This window comes from Triticum dicoccoides, chromosome 6B (assembly GCF_002162155.2).
Source record: "Triticum dicoccoides isolate Atlit2015 ecotype Zavitan chromosome 6B, WEW_v2.0, whole genome shotgun sequence".
In the NCBI taxonomy this organism is placed as follows: Eukaryota; Viridiplantae; Streptophyta; class Magnoliopsida; order Poales; family Poaceae; genus Triticum; species Triticum dicoccoides.
Genome location: NC_041391.1, coordinates 113,798,732 through 113,818,813, shown reverse-complemented (window position 1 = coordinate 113,818,813; position 20,082 = coordinate 113,798,732). Strand labels below are relative to the sequence as shown.

The window sequence follows — 20,082 nt, the reverse complement described above, 5'->3', positions numbered from 1 at the left end:
AGCAATCACAGGATCTAAAGCATGGAGCTGCGCAGGCGAAGCAGGGACTTGAGCAATCGACGCTGAAGGACGGTCAGTCGACACAGGATTGGCAAACGAAATAGAGGCCCGAATCGGATCTCCGGATCGCTGGACCCGTCAGAGCCAACATGATGTTTCGACATCTCCCTGAGACCCGTCAGAGCTGCCAATCCTTCTGCCTCCTCGGCCGATTGGCAATGATCCAGCATCACTACACCATGACACTGCATTTCCAACAACCAGGTTGGTCGGGAAAACAACTTCTGCCGACAAACAGTCGGTTGGGAAAGAGTATTCCCGACCGACACAGTCTGTTGGAGAAAGTCCAGACGGGAAAACCCTTTCCCGACCGACTTATCTTTGCCGACCGGCAGTTTGACGGCTATTGAAAAACTTTCCCGACCGACTGTCTGATAGTATTTTTTGCTGACCAACTTTCTGTTAGCAGCTTTTCCCGACCGACTGTCTGACGGCGTTTGTATTACCGACCGACTTTCTGTTGGCCCTCTCATGAGCCTTTGCCGACCAACAATCAGATGGTGTTTTGTTTTGCCGACCAATAGTTCATCAACATTTTCTTTAGCCAACCACAACTTTAGTTAACTTATGGTACTGATTATAACATACATATAATGAAATCACCAAGACACCATACATCACAGATTCACATCAGGTGCACCAAACATTTTTGTTTCATTAACTAATCATCACATACATATACTTCAGTCTGTTCTAAAGATATCCACCAAGACACCATGCATCATGTTCAGAAAGAGATAGCTAAAAGATACAAGTCTGAGATGTTATTTGTACACAATGAAAGCTAAAACATGCAGTTGACGCGGATCGCTGGCCTCACGGTTCCTTGTGGGTGCAGTCCTTTTGTTTGCTTCCTACAAAACTTAAACATGTCTCGGTTATAATACACTATCAGAAACTGCATTTTCTTTGTTTTTTCTTTAAAATTTGCAAACATTCCATATGTCAGTGCAATCCTTTTTTTTGTTCAGTCAATCACATGATGCTACTAGAAATAATAGAAGCGCTTAGCTAGCTTCATACCATATCTTAAAATATTTACATGTAAATGTGTTGACTGCTTACACAGTAGTCTCTATAAATAATAGAAGCTCTTAGCTAGCTTCATACCAAAGACTAGAAAAAATATCACCAAAGGCATACAATCAGAACATGCAACCATTAAAATAACAATGTGAACTACATAAAGTGTCATATGTGAAACTAGGTAAGAGCAGCTATAACATGGACTAGGAGTAGGTAAGCATTAGCAGTTACCCAAGTGTCCAAGCCAAACCCAACGCACCAAAAGCATATTGAGCTGCTATTGCGCAGAACTGGACAACAGTACCAAAACGCCAACACAGAGGAGCATCTCATTCTCAAAAATACATATAATAATAAATATAGAGAAGTCAATAACCATGTGTTAACACAAACGCTGATCCTTAGCTAAGATTACCCCAACTGGCCCACAATCTCCATAAGGAGCTGATAGGTCAGCAAAAGCATATGTTTCTTCTCATTAAAAATAAATAAGATAGATTACTCAATTGGCATAGGCATAAAAACTGGAGTGCGTACAGAAGACTAGCCTATCTGAAGTTGGGTCATAAGAATGAACTTAAAACATATACTGCTGAATGTACAGATGTGATCGCAAGAAATAAATACAGTATAAATACCTTACTCATCTATAGGAGTAGCAGATCATCCGCTGTTTGCATAACGCACCAGTAATCCAATACGTTCACAAGTGCCCCGAGTAGCTGGAACCAGGAATCCTTGTGCACAAGTGCCCTGAACAAATAAAGAAAAAGAAAAGGCTAATTATGATCCTGGAGCTATTTATTCCATAGCAGGGTTAAATAAGCTGAAGTTCTTGTTCTCAGAGCACGGAGATTAAATGTAGACTCTTGTATTTGTGAGAATTCTACAATTCTAGTAAGGCGCCAGCTGAGAGGGAAAGCATGAGGCATGAACTGACAGAAGAAATATTCAAAGCCTAATGATGACAGTTCTGGCGCTTCTCCAGAGAAAAAGAGAAGATGCAAAAGATGAGGGGCTCCCCCTTCAACAAGAAGAGTGGCTCGTTTTTGCAGAGAGTTGTGAGTGCTTCAACGGGAACAGAAGATGACAAATTTACTGCGAAAATTCATTTGGGCTGCAGCTTCCTATTTGTCCTATTTTCTCAGCCAGTTTGACCAGAGTTCTAGAGCTGCACCGCCCAGCTCCAGGACATCATTGGTGTGTAGTAGAAATGACACATTTTTGTTCACCATATTTTTCTAAGAGGAAGGACTGGAACGAAATTACACGTATTTCGCAGAGAAGTGAAATGGAATGCTATTGGGAGCCTTGTAATACGGTTGTCTCTAGATGAACAAACACCGATGACCTGACACATGAAGATCATGAAGGCCTGCATTCTCGGATGCCTCCCAGGCCTAGTCCTACTAAAGGCACTCAAAATTAACCTTATTGGTGAAATTGACTTTCAGGTCAGTTAGCTTCTCTAGAGTATAGAGCTAGGCAAGCATTCCTTCTCCCCCTCTTTATAGAAAGAGCAATGGAAATGTACTCTGTTTTATCTGATTCCACGACCTGGCAGCCATACATGGATTGATAAGACCACACATTTAGTTGACTCAGTTGGATTCAAGTCTGCTTTGTTGTTTGGTGAATCTACTGATGGGGTTGATAAGGAGAATCTGCATGCTACAGATTTCTCTGCACAAATAAAGCTCACCACGTCGACCTGAAAACTGATGGTGAAAAGCCTTAGAGCAAAATGGTACCATGTTACCTAATTAATAAGTTAGATAAATGATTGTCTTGTTTTTCGTGTTCCTTTAATTGTTCAAAAGCACTTGTTAGACATGATTGAACAATACGTGATATTTTGAGCACCTGCTGACGGGTAATTGTTTGCAAGCTAATCAAGCACCTCTTCAGGCAAAGATCGCAAGAGACAAAGAAGAGCCTTTGCCGCCTATTAGGGCTGGAATTCGAGCCGAGTCGAGCCAGCTCGGCTTGACTCACTAGAGCTTGTTTCGTTAACGAGCTAGCTCGACTCGACTCGTTACTATAACGAGCTCAAACCCAAGATTAGCTCGACTCGTATAACTCGCGAGCTGGCTCGTTTAGCTTGTTAAGCTTGTTTAAGATATAAACATAAAGCCCTCAAATATGATAAAAATTATTTTGTATATATTAAACATATATATCACTATACAATTGTAATTTTCTTGTAACGCATGAGTCTCCTAGGAGGCTAGGCCTTCAAATGCTCGGCCTTGAGTTGTGTGCCTGGGACGTAGGCTGTTTAGTGGCTAATCTTTCTTTGTATTGGGAGTGGCTGATCTATTGTATCGAGCCTAACGAGTTACACGAGTACTCGTGAGATTGGCTCGTTTAACTTGGTCTATAAACGATCTTAAACTAAAACTCGGCTCGACTCGTTATTCTTCGAGTTCGAGTCGATTCGAGCCGAGTCACGAGCTACTTGTTTAGCTCGCGAGCTTCGAGCTTTTTTTCCAGCCCTACCGCCTATCATATTAACCATTTTTTTCAGGTATCATGTTGACCTTCTACCTCTAAACTAATTGGAACAAAGATATGGGCATCAATAGATATGAGCACAATTAGTTCAGTCACAAATGTGAAGCAGGTCAATACGGAGATGAACACATATAGTGCCCGATGTCCAAAAAATGTGTTACATTGTTGCACAAAAAGCAAGGCCAAAGCCACAATATTTTTCTTCTAATAAGCTACTGTGGTATTTATTCACGATATTTTTTCATCTGAGAGATTCAGGGAAATTTCTGCGGGTGTAGTGGCATACAATCAATATCCAACAAAGTAACAAGTTCTTAAACACCAACCTTTTTGGATGAGTAACAGCGACCTATTTAACATGACAAATATTTCATCTTTACATCGGTGTTTGTTATCATATTCCAAGAGACATGAAAAAGAATCACTTGACAGTAAATCACTATGCTCAAAGGCTAGATGTGCCAGAGCAGATAGAGGAGGAAGGAGAGACCAGTGACTCACCCACGTAGTGGTAGCTGGTGATGGAGTCGTGGGAGCTGACGCCGACGTCACGGGGCAACAACCCCACCATCTCATTGGCGCCATAAGCAAGGCGGTGCACCACCACTTCCAGCTCACCTTGCGCCACAGGGGGACTTCCCAGTGGTGATGTTGAGCACCTACGTGGGCATCCTAACAGAGCCCATCACCAGCATCTGCATGTCCTTGGCTACCTTCACAACAGTTACTCGTTGTTAATGGTCATCTCAACCTCTCAATGGTGATCTGCTTGAGAACGTCCAAGGAGTTGACAAGGTCGATCACCCTCTTGTGCACCCGCATCTCAAAGTTGTCCCAGCTTTGGTACCTGATTAGCAAGCAAGACAACATTGTTAGATCAAGATTTAAAAAAATATATGATAACAAACTTCAGCAGAAGCACGGGAACAAACAACTAATTTCTGAGCGGTTGAACTTTACCACACAAAAACTCAACAAATGATAAAAATATTATCTTGAGAATTGTAATATTTCATCTCAAAGATGTGACCCAGGAAGGTTAAGAGACGTCTAAGGAAACCTTTAATTCAATCATTGTGAAGACACTTGTTCAAAGTAGTTACAGCAGAAAATGAGCATGTTATATGTCTACCAACTAATAGTTTGCTGGCCATGGAACAGAAATCCATGGTTCATATATTTTTCCTACCAGGTGAAATTATGGTCCTTATCTTAATTCATGCTGAAAATTCCTTATCATTTCTTCGTGGTTACAAGTGATAAAGAAACTAGCCAAGGAAATGATTGTCTAGTTTACCCGGAGAAGAAGAAAACATAAAAAGGAAGCAACCTAACAAAACCATCAATTACGCACATAACCGCATAACTAGCCAGAGAGCATCTCATGAGTTTATCTACACGAACATAAGTGTTTTGCAAAAACTCAACAAAAGTAGATATAATCATCATTTCACTATTTACTAACCAATAGAAGGACATCCTAATCCTTTCACTACAGACCATGGGGACATACAAACTTCCCGTACCTCACTAGCTTTGAAGTTTATGAATTAGCTTGGATTTCCAGATGCATATGTATGTAAACGTACATAATAAGACGGACCTATATATGTGAGATGTGGTATAACTCCAAATTTAACAACTTTGTGCTATGCTTACTGCTTGCTTCCCCTTCCCTTGTTAATGAATATAACTCCAAATTCAGCAACGATGTGCTATGTTCCTTCATCCTGTAGTAAATAGGGAGCAGTCCATTGAATCAAATCCACGCATCAAAATCCCAAAAGGTTAAATCCATGGGGCTACACACTTCAGACAGAGAGGGGAGGAGCGAGACCATACGACGGAGAGAGATCTTACCCAAAGCCTGAACCTAGAAGCTGCATGTGGATTACAATGTGGTTGGTGCTCGAACTGATGACGCCGCTCACCAGGAACCCAACACTGAAAGCTTCTAGGAAAGGTAGGTGGAAACGGAGATGGGGTTGGACATCACGAGCAGCAGCACCTTCAGGGAGTGCTTCGCCACAGCCAGCATGGTCTTCCAGTACAAGGCATCGCTCCTCTGCAGTAGGTTGAGCCCTATCTTCCCCGAGATCTGCTCGGCGCCCTCCGTGACGACGAGGGTTCGAGCAGAGAGAGCACCTGGTCAGAGGAAGGTTCAGGCGCGTGGGGGAAGGCGGCGTGGGGCGGCAGGCTAGCAGGTGCGGGAGCGACAGGGAGGTGCCGGCGGCGGGAGCCCAGGGCGGCTGGCGTGGGGAATGAGGAAGGGGAAACTAGGGATTTGGCTCGCGCGTGCGGTGACTTCGCTGCAGAGGGGGAAAACTTCGCGGGCTTGGGTCAAATGTTGGCGCTAACTTTAATTCCTGCGCGCGCGCACAAGCCCAATTGTAACAGATGGTTGGTCGACATTATTTCCCGACCGAAGAAGCGATGAGCACAAGAGCTTTCCCAACCGATCGTTCGACAGTAAATATTTTCATAATCCCGATCGATTGTCTGTAACTGTTCGCATGTTTCCCCTACCGTCTGTCTGCCGCAAGTTTTTCTGACCAACCGTCGGTCGGCGATACTGACTTTTTCCAACACACGTCCGTAGGGAATGCAGTGTCGTGGTGTAGTGCATGCAGCCCACCGATAGGATAGGCAGTCCCCGGTGGTCTCTCGCAACCGCGCCACATGTGCTGCGCCCCGAGACTGCATCGAAACCAGCATCATTATTTAATTTGATCGTCCCCTCAGGTGGGCATAACCAGCGCGCAGGTTCTTGCTCCAGAGGAGGTAGGTTTTGATCCCCAAACTGATTTATAACACAGGTTCCTTTCACACATTCCGACCGAATGTGGGCCTCCTTGACTTCTTGTTCATATCTGACTAGGAATCCCACTGATGCCGAGACCGGTTGTTTGCCGTTTCCGTGTACTATGTTATCATGCAGGAACCATGCACGCCATAGCAGGAGCAGAATTTTGCTACACGTTTCCGCGTCATACGTATTAAGCAATACTTGCAGCCAATCTTCACCTGTATATCTGAAAGCTTGTTCTTTCGGAAGGTTCCAGTGGTCTCTCATCATATACCTCAATGCTTTGCTTTGTGTGCATTGCACCACTGCATGAAACTCATCTTCGTTAGCATTGCCACATATGGCACACCTCTTGTCGTGTACAAGTGTATGTTTGCATTTATTCACCTTCGTGGCCAAGGTGTTAGTCGCAACTCTCCAAGCGAAAATTTTAACTTTCCCCGGAATTTTCGCTTTCCAAATGAGATCCCATGAGCTCCTATCATTTGAGTTAGCCGTCGAGCTGTATGATTGTTCCCCCGATTCCTTCAGAGCCATGGCCAACTTGTACGCACTCTTCACTGTGAAGATGCCTGACTTTTCGAAATGCCATGCTATGCAATCTTCAGTTTCTCTTGTTGGGATTCTGATGTTCAGGATTTCATGAGCATCACATGGATTGAAGATCTTTGAGACTAGTTCCTGGTTCCAGCTCCTTGTGGTGGGATCAATGCGTTGGTTTACCCATCGCAACCTCGATCTGCGGATGAAGTGGGCCGCTTTCAGTCCTTCCTGTCTTGGGATCCATTGATCCCTTTGGATCTGAATGTTCCTTCCATTCCCAATCCTCCATATTAATCCCTTCTTGAGCAGCTCTAAGCCAAACTCAATACCCCTCCATGATTGGGATGCATCCGATGCGAAGACAGTGTCTAGAATCTCTCTGTTTGGGTAATACTTTGATTTTAGTACCCTTGCACATAAACTGTCAGGTTTCTGAAGCAATCTCCATCCTTGTCTCGCTAACAGGGCCTGGTTGAAAAGATGCATGTCCCTAAAACCAATACCCCCTCCTCGTTTGGGTTTTGTCATTTTGTCCCATGCCATCTAGTGAACTTTCCGTCGATCATCTTCATGGCCCCACTAGAATTCCCGTATCAGCTTTTCATATTTCTCGCAAAAGCCCAAAGATAATTTGAACACCCCCATAGTGAAGGTGGGGAGGGGCTGTACTTCTGCTTTGACATGCACTTCTTTTGCTGCAAATGACATATGTCTCCCTGACCAGTTACTGCATCTTTTCACAAACCTCTCCATAATGGGCTGGAATTTCCCATCTTTCATTCTTCCATCAGGTGTAGGGAGACCCAAGTATTTGCTTTCAAAAGTTGAACTTTCAAATTCTAGAATCGTACGGATCTGAGCTTGAGAGTCATTTGGGCACTTCCCACTGAATAGTAACGAGCATTTGTTTGCACTAAGGAGCTGCCCAGTGCTCCTTTGGAAAGTGGTAAGAGACTCCTTGATCACACTGGCTTGATCCACCGTCGCCTTGAAAAAGAGTAAGCTGTCATCTGAAAAGAGGATGTTAGTGATGCCCGGGCTCCCACGGGCTACTTTAAGCGGTGTAATTCTTCCGGTTTCTGTTTGTTTGTGTAGAAGGCGGTTCAAACCCTCCGCCACGAACAAGAATAAGTATGGGCTTAGTGGGTCTCCTTGCCTCAACCCTCTCGTGGGTTTAAACCTTTCTAGCAACTCTCCATTAAGTCTCACTGTGTATCTCACGGATCATACACTAGTCATGATCCAACCCCCTCCATTTGGTATTGAATCCATACTTCTCAAGAACCCCTTCCAGGAACTTCCAGTCTACCCTGTCATAAGCTTTTGCCAAATCCAACTTGTAAGCGCAATGTGTATTCTGAGCCACCTTACCATGTTGGATTTTGTGAAAACACACAAAGGCGATCAGTGCATTATCTGTAATCATGCGCCCCGGGATAAAAGCACTTTGTGTTTCTGAGACTAACTCATCTAGGAAGGGTCGTAGCCGGTTGACAAAACACTTAGAGATCACCTTATATATTACGTTGCATAAGCTTATTGGTCTGAAGTCTTTCAGACTCTGTGGGTCGTTACCTTTGGGTATCAACACAATAACAGTAATGCCCTTTAGCCACTAGGCCACCGTATCATCGGAGACCTCCTCTGGGTGGACCCGAGCGGTGTCATTGGAACCCGAATACATCCACATCGAATGATCACGAGCTTGGAGTGGCTAGATGCGTCGACTGAGAAACACTTCCAATAAATCCATGCCAGTTATGTTGTGACGTTTGGTACACCCAATGCATTCCTACGGTATCCGAGAGTTGCACAATCTCATGGTGTAAGGAAAAGATACTTGACATAAGAAAAGCTTTAGCATACGAACTACACGATCTCTGTGCTAGGCTTAGGATTGGGTCTTGTCCATCACATCATTCTCTAATGATGTGATCCCCTTATCAACGACATCCAATGTCCATGGTCAGGAAACCGTAACCATCTATTGATCAACGAGCTAGTCAATTAGAGGCTTACTAGGGACATGGTGTTGTGTATGTATCCACACATGTATCTGAGTTTCCTATCAATACAATTATAGCATGGATAATAAACGATTATCATGAACAAGGAAATATAATAATAACTAATTTATTATTGCCTCTAGGGCATATTTCCAACATGACGGACCAACTGGACTACCCGCTCGACTAGCATGTTCACCTCTACTTTCTCCGCTGCAGACACGATCAGTGAAGAAGGTTGCTGGAATCGATCTAGGGTAAAGGGAGGAAGACCGGTCGAGTGACTGGGGGTCAGAATGTCTTTGCAATAGAACTAGGTCGACTGCCATCCCCTAACCGACTCAGGAAGTGTCATGGGGGGGGGGGGGAGTGCTCCTAACCCTTATCTGAATCCCTAAACCCCCGCACATTTGAATCACGTGCGTCCTCTCGTCAGTCGGATTTTCCGTCTTCACAGATTGAGAACGACAAGTGAAGATATGTTTGAAGAGACCCCAGTGCGGTCTACAGCCCAAGAAGTTTTCGCACAAAGAAACATATGCAGCAAGGTATGTGATGGTGTTGGGAGAGAACTGGTGAAGTTGGTCACCGAAAAAGTTCAAGAAACCCTGGAAGAAAGGATTCGGAGGTAGAGAAAAAGCACGGTCGATGTGGGTTGCGAGGAGGACGCACTCACCCTCCCGTGGCTGAGGCTCAATCTCGTCCCTCGGCGGCCTCCAAGACCCGTCGGAGATCAATCCCGCGGCGGCCAGATCCTCCAGATCTTCTTACCAGAGCGTAGATCGAATCCAGTCCCCCTGGATCCAGCCAGGCGGCAACCCGGACCTCGACGACGATCCCTGACTCGTCTTCTTGCCCTTCGTCGTCGTCGTCGCTTTCTTCATGCGCTCCAGGTCCGTCGTCTTATCCTTCACCATTGCGGCGGACTGCACATGGGCGGAGCGGTGGCGTCAGGAGTGTAGGAAGACGCGGTGGAGAAGTAGAGGAAGAAGAAGGGGAATGGGGGCGCTCTGTGCAAATGCATCGGCCTCGACGCCTTTTGTGGGCCTGCTTCCGAGTGGCTGACGTGTGGGCCCGAGCAATCCTGTCAAATCCCGCAACAGTGGCGCACCGGATACGTGGCGAAAAAGGTGGTGCGCGGATCGGGGCACCCATGTCTATCTGTCCCGTTTACTGTGGCGTGCTCTGCCTCGCGTGCTTCCCCAAATTTTCGAATCCCGTGAGATCCGGGAACCACAGTAACCAATCGCAGTGAAGATTTCACACTATTTCAACACTCGAAGACTGCCAGTATAAGTTCACTCAACGACCTCTGAATCGATCAAGGCGAATGAAATGAAGTCGAAGCTTCAGCATGAACCTCGAGCTCAATAGGAATGCTTATGAAGCATAGGAGTGAAGACAGGGTCAACTTCAACTCTCTTTCCACTCAGATCTCAATTCATTCGGGGGCTAATGACGATGCCATGGACCTAGGGTAGGGTCATAGGCCTGACCTATACGCCCTGCCCAAGGTCACTACCCTAGAATCAAGGGCATTCAAAGTATAGCAAGAAATACCGACTGAAGTAACCATGGAGTGCAATCCACTCGACCAGTCACCTCACTCGGATACCCCCAATTTCACTCGACCAGGATGAAGTCATTCGACCATACAGGAAATCACTCGGAGTACAGAAGACCTAGAGTCACTCAGGATGACAACGGTCAGGTGTTCACTCCATAGTCTTAAAGATCCTTAATAACACTTTATAGCTGGCGTTACTAGTAACGCCCTGTCTTAATGTACATTGAACCCTGTAATGGGGACGACTGGGTCCTGGCGCACTCTATATAAGCCACCCCCCTCCTCTGGGACAAGGGTTCGCACCCCTTATAACACACACCCATATTCCAGTCGACCGCCTCAGGGCACCGAGTCGTAGGGCTTTTACCTCCTCCGAGAGGGGCCTGAACTCGTAAACTCGTGTGTACAACCTAGTTGTAGCTAGGGCCTTGTCTCCTCATACGTACCCCCTACTCTTACTGTCAGACTTAGTACCACGATAGATAGGGTTTCGACCCGCAAACGCGTCTCGAACCCGTAGATATACTGGTCGGGGCGGGCGGTTTGCAAGCCGCGGTAAATATTTTTGCGGGCCGAGCGAATATACGGGCTCTGTTCTGGTCATAAAATCGGGCCGAGCCCGTATACTCGCCGGAATTTTATGGATCGGGGCCTTTTGCGGGGTCTGTAGAGTTGCTCTTAGGTCATTACAACCAAAAACAAGACAACAGCTGAGGGCACCTAGGCAGAAATTACAATCAATGTAATGCAAATAACTAGAAGCCTCCACGACATTCATGCCCGTAGGCCGTAGCCAAGATGACACAAACCACGGCTTGAAGGACGAAAATCTAGAGAGTTAAGCTCATTAGTTGAGCAGAAGGCAGTGAGTCAGCATCTGCCGTGAATTCATAGCGTCCTATCGCCATGTCGTGTGACCTTGTCATGCCGGGGATAACTAGTCCTTTGGTGGTTGCTCCTTCTATTCCATGAGGTTTCGTTTTGTTTCAGAATAAGTGGCTCCACTCAAGTGGCAATTAAATAATGTTGGGAATTCAAGGCTGCAAAGAAGACTGTGCGTAGTATAGAACAAGTGGAACAGTCGGCAAAGCCATAATAGCACGCCTTACTTCCCAGTTGCCTTCCAAGCCTAGAACCAACATATAGAGAGATCAAAACGTGGTGTTTTGGATAAGTGAAGGATCGTCCACCCGAATTATGTACCATGTGATGCACACACCTAAATTAAGACGGTAGCGGAATGGAAACCTTGGGCAAAGAAGAGCTGGCACTCACGAGTTCAATTTCCATGCCATGCATCGTTGAAAAGGAGAACTCCTTTTTATAGGACTGCAAATCCTATGCCATGCATTTCTGCCCTGCCCTCACACTTATCCGAGTCATAAAATCTCCACCTATCTACCTTCCTTATCAAAAATTTAAGGAGTTCTCATTGATCCCGTTGTAGCATTTTTCAAAAATATGTTAAGATTTGGTACCTTGAAGTGATCGAATCGGATCGATGAGGTACTCGATGCAGTGTTTCAACATGTGTTACGATCCTTACACCCCTACCACGCTAAGATTCAAAGCTTTCACCCATCACTTGCCATATCTTGTATGGAAAAGCAACAGAAGCTAATGTTTAGTTCTTTTCACCGATAAAACACTGATCATGTTAACCCTACAGATTAGGAGGTGTAGTTTTATTCAAAAAGGACTCAGATATATTATAGAAGTTCACCGGAAGTACAAAAGCACCCAATCTTAATAAGAAAATTCTCACTTAAATATTGGTTAATTAGAAGAAAGCCCAATAAAACACTGCATTATAAAAAAGAACGTCATCATCTTCCCCACGCGGCAAACCAACTTTATCTTTATGAAATCCCATCAACACCAACGACAAACCGAAGCGCGTCCAACCCTTCTAGTAGATTTACAAGTTACACTCCGTCACCCGGGTTCTAGCACTCTGGGACACAATTATTTATGGAAAAACTGTGTGGTTCATCATTGGAACATCGTTGATGAACCAAAGAATATTATAAGGAATATGAAAAAATGTCGTAAGGACAAAATGCTCAAAGTCTAGATGATTAGATATCTTGTTCCATCTCTTTCGGAGGTAAATTGTGTCGAGACGCATTTTCACACTTTTCAAACGTCAAAAGTTGAAGATCATGCATGACATGTGAGTGAGATTCTAGCACTCACGACTTAGATGCCAATCTTGGGACATTTCTCAAATGGTTTAATTGACTAGATGAAATGCGGAAATAGTTAACAACAACAAAAAGAGAAACTCCAAAAAGCAGCTTATAATTGTGGGAGACTCCCAACATTGGGAGACACCCAACCCTCCGGCCAACATTACCAAGCTCTGATCGATCTAGCGTAGCTAACTCGTGCACTGTGTTACTTTTCATTGATTAGTATTTTGTGATGATCTAGCGCAAAAACACATTGTAACTTGGCGCGGCGGCGGCGGATACAGGTGGAGCTAGTTCTCACTTTGCATTGATCAGTTTTTCCCTTTTTTTCCGCCATGAACTTTTCATCCATGAGTTGAATGGATCAAAGTATTGATGTGCAGTGATTGATGCACCCCTTGGATTGAGCATTTCTAAGACTGGTAATAATCTCCCGTTTAGCTCGAAAAAATCTCGACGGTAAATGCCTGATGTTGGGTAATAATTTTATTTTTCAACGAGGATAACCCCAGTACTTACGTCTTGATGCACTAATAAACCGGTATACTTTTAGACGGCTAAAATTAGGTCATTACAACCAAAAACCAAAACAGACAAGAATTCGATGGCTCCCAGGCAGACATTACAACAAGGGCAGTGTTAGGCGCCGGTGCGCCGGCCCAGTTTTTCCGCCGGTCAAGCCCCAACCGTTCGATCTGACTTAAAAAAGCCGTCCGATCTGGCATCTCCTCCCTCCCTGAGTCATCTTTAACCTTTGGCCAGCGCGCTTCCGCCCTCTCTGCCCCACGCACCTCCGCCCCTCTGCCCATGCGCCTCCACCTCTGTGCGTAGCTCCGTGAGGGCACCGCTCGCCGGCCGCCGACCGCTCGTCGCTCGCACCCGACGCCCCACGACCCCTCTACGGCTCACACCCGTTGCCTCACAACCCCTCTCGTGCAGCTCTCCCTCAACCTGATTGCAACTCCGTTGTAGATCGGTTGCAACTCCTGCCATTGATGCTCCATGGATGTAGCACCGCCGCCGCCGCCGCCGCCCGTCGTCAACGCTCGCTGCCGGAATTGCGCGGTCAACGCCCACCAGTAAAAAAACGACATTGAACGGATGTAGCAAAAAATATTGCCTATAGTCGCAAAACACATCACCGGTCCTAACAAAAAAATGGCAGACGGTTGCAGTAAAATCGACCACCGGCTGTAGCTTTTGTGTTTGCCGGTTCCAGCAAAAACAACTTCTGTTTCCAGCTCGAGGCTTCTCTGGCAATACAACAGTTGTAGCACAACACAGTCACCGGGTTCGACAACCTCATTATAAAGGATGTAATAAATGATAGTGCGGTAGTAGCAAAAAACCAAAACCGTTGTAGCAAAAAGTGGTACAGAATGATTCCAGCAAAAGAACATGGCAGCAAAATACGAAGACGGTGGTATCAAATTAGTACACTGGTTCCAGCAAAAACAAAAACGGGAGCAAAATCTGAGGTTGGTTCCAACAAAACCGGAAGACATTAGTAGCAAAATTTAGAGCTGGTTCAGCAAAAAAAAGGCATGGTTCCAGCAAAAAGAACTCGAGTTGTGCCTTGGTCGGAGACCTGCGAGCTCCCATGGTCAGAGACATGTGGCGGCCACTGCCACGCCGCACCGATTGCACGGTTGCAGCTCGCCGTCGTCAGACGCCAATGGATGCAGCTCCATGGATAGGTGGTTGTGGCACCACCAGCAGCGAGTGGTGGTAGCATCTCCGGCGAGGTGGCTGCAGCTCTGACGCCCCAACGGTTGCAGCACCTTTGCGCCCAAATCCGCCGGCGGCCGCCTCACTTGCAGAATCAGCCACACCAATCGCTCGTTGCCTCTGCCGTCTTTCACAGAGAAGAGCAAGTGCTAGGCTGGAGGTGGAAGAAAAAGTGCGATGGCGATGTGTGGCCAGAGGAACGAGGGGAAAAGGAAGAGATAAGCTTCAGGGGGAAAACGGTTCATGCAGGCCCACAACACGCGTCTTGTGCGGGGTCGTTTTTGTGGATGTGTGAAGCCAGCGTGTCACGCGCCGGCCGAACGGTTCCGCCAGTGCCCCGGCTCGAAACGTTTACCTTACAACAATGTAACGCAAATAACTATCAGCCCCGACGAAATTCATGCCCGCAACCAAGATGCCACAATCCACCAGTCTAAACCTTCGCTTGCAAGAAGAGAACCGAGAGGAGTTCAATCACTAGCTTGGTAGAAAGCAGTGAGTCAGCATCAGCCGTGAAATCCATAGCGTTCCATTGCCAAGAGACGTGTCTTTATCATGCCGGTGATAACTAGTCTTCCGGCTGTTGCTCCTTCCATTCCAGGAGGTCTTCATTTCGCTTCGGAATAAGAGGTTCCACTGAAGTGGCAATTAACCCAAATAATGTTGGGAATCAGAGGCTGATAATGAGGTCATGCGCAGTAGAACAAGTGGAACAACCGACAAAGTCAGGACGTCGTAGAACAAGTGGAACAGTCCACCAAGCTAAAACAGCACGCCTTAGTTCCCAGGTGCCTTCCAAGCCTAGAACTAGCACAACATGGTGTTTTTTTTTTTAGAACGAAGACGCATGATGCGTCCGGCTTTAAATTAATAAAGCCCACTGACAGGCAGCATCCACAAGGAGTACATAACAGGAGTAACAAGCTAATAGGATAAACTGGCCGAAGCCCAAAGTACTAAACATGCAACTGGCCTCGGCCTGGGAAGAAAGAACAGAAACTAGAGACTCGACAGGCAGCCAGACAAATGCAACACCAAAATAGCTCCAAGAGCAGCAACTTAGGCACGGGCTTCCACCTGGATCATGCGGATCCGCTCCATGGCCTCCAGCATCCGGTCATCATCACGCCGTTTCCCCAATGGAGTCCATGTCTGTAGGAACACATAGCATTTGAAAATAATGTCAGCAGGATGGTTAGGGAACTTGTGTTCGATTGTCATCTTATTGCGGGTGGTCCAAAGAGACCAGCACAACGCCCCTACGCAGTGCCACAACACACGCCCAAAACTACCCCGCTGCGCAAGAAGGATCCTACGAAGGTCCGAAGCCGAATTGGGATTCCAGGTCTGATCAAAAGCCTTACGGACGGCACTCCAGGCAAAACGGGCAAGATGGCACTTGAAAAAGATGTGATTGGCATCTTCATGCTGTCCACAAAGCGCGCAAGAGCCATCCGAAGGGCCATATCTAATGGCAATGTTGTTAGAAGAAGGGAGGCTATCGCGGAAAAGTTGCCATAGAAAAACTTTGATCTTCAGAGGGATGGACGCTTTCCATAGCCCCCTAGCTATGTCGAGCTCGGTCCCTCGGTCAACTTATTATAAAGGGATTGGACCGAGAACTTCCCTGAGCTCGTGAGGGACCATGAGACCGTGTCTTTCTCAGGGAGGAGAGAGAAGCCCTGCAGCTTAGCTAGGAGCCCGTCCCAGCTAGCTCGTTCGTGGGTGAGGAGAGGCCTTTTGAGAGATATGGCGGGGGGGGGGGTGGATCTAAGCGCATCGGCCACCAAAATGTCGACGTTAGTGGCCAGTTGATATATGGCAAAGTGACTCTGCCAGAGAGGTTCCGTCCCTAGCCAGTGATCGAGCCAGAAGCGCGTAGATTCCCCATTCTTAACACCGAACTTGGCCCCTAACGTGAAAGCAGGCTTAACAGCCTGGATTCCATTCCAGAAAGGCGATCCCTTCGCCTTTGAGGTAAGGAAATTTCCATCGGGAAAATATTTGGCACGAAGGATATCAGCCCAAAGCCCTTGTTCGTTCTGGGAGAGTTTCCAGATCCACTTGACGAGAAGCGCCACATTCATAAGTTTGGAGTTGAGGATCCCGAGGCCACCGAATTTCTTAGGACGGCAAAGCGACGCCCACTCGATTAGGTGATATTTCTTCTTGTTCCCAGTTCCTTCCCAAAAGAACTTAGACCTGGGGGTGTCGAATTTGGCGTGGACACCGTCGGCCAGCGGGAACATGCCCATAGTAAACAAGGGCAGGGAAGACAGGCTGGAGTTAGTCAGAATCAACCTGGCCGCAGAGGATAAGAACCTGCCGCGCCAGGGGCTAACCCGATTTGCCACCTTGCCGTATAAGGGTTCCCATTCGAGGATCGAGATGTGTTTGTCCAAAATGGGGAGACCTAGGTACTTAAATGGGAAACTCCCTAGTTTGCAATTAAGTAGGTTGGCAATGAGGATGGCTTGGTGATTGTCCATCCCTATAGCAATCACCTCACTCTTTGTGAAGTTAATCTTCAGGCCTGAAATGATCTCGAACGCGAGGAGGATGAGCTTGATCGAGGCTAGACTATGATCATCGGGCTCGAAGAGGAGCAAGGTGTCGTCCGCGTATTGGAGGTGAGTGATCCCTCCGGGGCATAGATGTGGGACCACACCTCGAATGTGGCCAGCGGTCTTGGCCTTGTTCACCATGGCCGAGAGGGCATCGGCAACAAAGTTGAAGATTAAAGGCGAGGAGGGATCTCCTTGTCTGAGTCCACGTTTGTTGCGGAAGAAATTCCCTACTTCTCCGTTAATCGACACCGCAGTCTGGCCCCCCGAGACCAGATGCATAATGCGGTGGATGAAACCCGACTCGAATCCCTTCCGAGTGAGTACTTATGAGTGAACTCCCAGTTCACTCGATCGTAGGCTTTCTCAAAATCTAGCTTAAAAAGCACGGCCGGATGGCCTGTGCGCTTAAGCTCGTGGATGATCTCTTGCAAAACCACCGGGCCTTCCAGGATGTTACGGCCTTTGAGGAAACCGGACTGGCTACGGTCGATCACACGCTGAGCAACCGGGGCAAGACGCGTGGTGTATGCCTTGGAGCAGATCTTGAAAGAGACATTAATAAGAGTAATAGGACGGTATTGCTTAATCGAATCGGCCCCCTTCACTTTAGGGATGAGACTGATGACACCGTAGTTAAGGCGCGAGATGTCAACCGTGCCCATCGCAAACCCGTTGATAATGTTGTAGAAAATGTCTTTGAGCGCCGGCCAAAACCGCCGAAAGAAGATCACCGGCCAGCCATCCGGCCCAGGCGCGATATCGATCTTCATTGAGCCTAGCGCATCGTCGATCTCCTGAGTGGAGAAAGATAGGGCAAGGCCATCATTTTCGGCTTGTGTTACCCGTGATTCTTCCCCCCAAAAGTCATCACGCAGACGCAAAACCTTCTCTTCCGCCGTTCCCAGGAGGGAAAGGAAGAAATCGTATATATGTCTCGAGATATCGGCCTGGCTAACCAAAACCCCCTGGTCCGATTGCAGTCTCAGGATCGTACATTTCCTTTTACGGCCATTGGCGAAGGCGTGGAAGTAACCTGTGTTAGCATCCCCCTTGGTGACCCACTTGACGCCGCCCCTACGGCGCCAGTATTCCTCCTCTTCCCTGAGGATGGCCAAGACTTGGTTTTCGAGGTCGTAACGGCAAGCCCACTCTGCCTCCGAAAAGGATCTAGAGTCTTCCTGGATATCGAGAGCTTTAATTTCCTCGATAAGAGCTTCCCTAGCTCGCTTAGCATCACTACCATGGTTTGCTCCCCACCCACGGAGGAAGCCGCGCAGGGCCCCGGCAGCCGAAATCCAAGTGTCGAGGGGGGCCCTGGAGCGGCCACCCGCAGTCCTGACAAGCTCCCAGCGAGCGAGGAGCAGAGGGATGAAACCCTCGACCTCAAACCACCCTGGTTCAAAGTAGAAACGCTTGCTACGCTTGATCCTATCCTCCCCAGAGGCCATGATCAGCGGAACGTGGTCAGAGCCAATGCGAGTTTCAGCGACCAAGGTGCACATGGGAAAGATCATCTCCCAGTCGGCCGAGACGAACACACGGTCGAGGAAACTACGGACCGGATTAAGTTGTTTATTGGTCCAAGTATATCTGGCCCCAGTCCTAGCGAGTTCACGTAAGGCGCAAGCCGCAATGGCATTGTTGAAAAGGGAGATCCTATACCTGTCGATGTTGCAATTATTTTTGTCTGCGCTCGAACGAATAAGGTTAAAATCACCCCCTAGAACAATGGGGATGTTAGCAGCCTGCTTGGCCCCAACCAAGACTTGGATTTCGCTCAAGAAATCAGCCGAGCGAGTGTGGTCGGCAGGGCCGTAGACACACACAATCGCCCAGGAGGCGAGCGAGGTTCTATGCTTAATCGTAACAGCGATGAAAAACGAGCCCACGTCCCAGGTTACAATATCACACACATCAGAATTACAACCCAAGAGAAGACCGCCCGAATGGCCAACGGAAGGGACCCAACCCCACACGAAACGATGAAGAGGATCATAGGCCGAAAGATCACGATAAGTAAAGTCCGCCTTGATAGTTTCTTGAAGAGCCACGACATCGATACTTTCTCGAGCAATGTACTCCCTAAGTTGCGTGTGACGTCCCGAGTGCCCGCAACCCCGGATGTTCCAAAAGATGTAATGCATCAGATAATGCGGTTGCGAAGGTGAACCCCTCTGGAGGTCACCGGTTTAGCCACGTGTTTCTTAGCCTGGGCACGGCTAGTCGTTGGCGCTGCGGCAACCTCCCTGGTTGCAGCAGCACCCTCCGACAGGACAAGCAGGGAGGGGGAATCCGAAGACACAGGATTGACAGGGATCGCCAGCTGTTTTATGCGAGATAAATATCAAATTTATCCGTGTTGGCGTTTTAAGTGCGGGCGTGCCAGTATACGAGTGTATACGAATTAAAACAAAATAAAATAAAGCACACAAAATTATGCGGAGAAACTTGTAGTCTTTATTGCTGAAGATATACAAATCTCATTTTACATGCTCTTGGTATAACATCTGACATATAAAAGACAATTGCGTAATTCTCGACTCCTAGAACCTCGAAGGGATCTCTAGTTAATTACATTCATAGCATATCTATGAAAAAACCTCCGATTAAGCTGCCTCAAACGGTCATCATCATTATCAAACTCCTGGCTTCTGTCTCCAAGGCAAAAAGAATATGTAAACGCTCTGAGCAAAACAATAATCTCGCCATGCTAAAAATTTATGGATTCATGCACCAAATCAAATAAGGGATATAGATCAAGTCTCAAAGAGAAAATAAAGTGGATCGTTCGGCCTCGTCGGTCACGAACATGATGTATCCTGCCTCGTCGGCCAGGAAGTGTATGTAAGTTTCGGCCTCGTCGGTCGCGGAAGAAAGTGTATTGAGCATGGACTTGAAGATGAACCCTCATCTGATTGAGAAAGATGGTTCTGCAAAATTTTGTCAATGGCATCTTGTTTATTCCAGAGTAGGTAGCCATGATGAGAAACCATCCTTTGTATATCACGTGACCCCCTTGCTACCTCTGAATATATGATGTATGCTGGACGATGATGTTGATTCTTTTTGTACA

The 20,082-nt window shown here is 47.0% G+C and overlaps 1 long non-coding RNA gene across 1 annotated transcript; it reads right to left on the bottom strand.

Annotated features, from left to right (window-relative positions):
- Positions 1–625: 625 nt before the first annotated feature.
- On the bottom strand, positions 626–4,438 carry LOC119326754. Its single transcript, XR_005158152.1, has 3 exons — positions 4,102–4,438; positions 1,725–1,839; positions 626–914 (listed from the first exon to the last, which is right to left on the bottom strand). It is a non-coding gene; the product is annotated as an uncharacterized LOC119326754 (long non-coding RNA).
- Between the last annotated feature and the right edge of the window lie 15,644 nt (positions 4,439–20,082).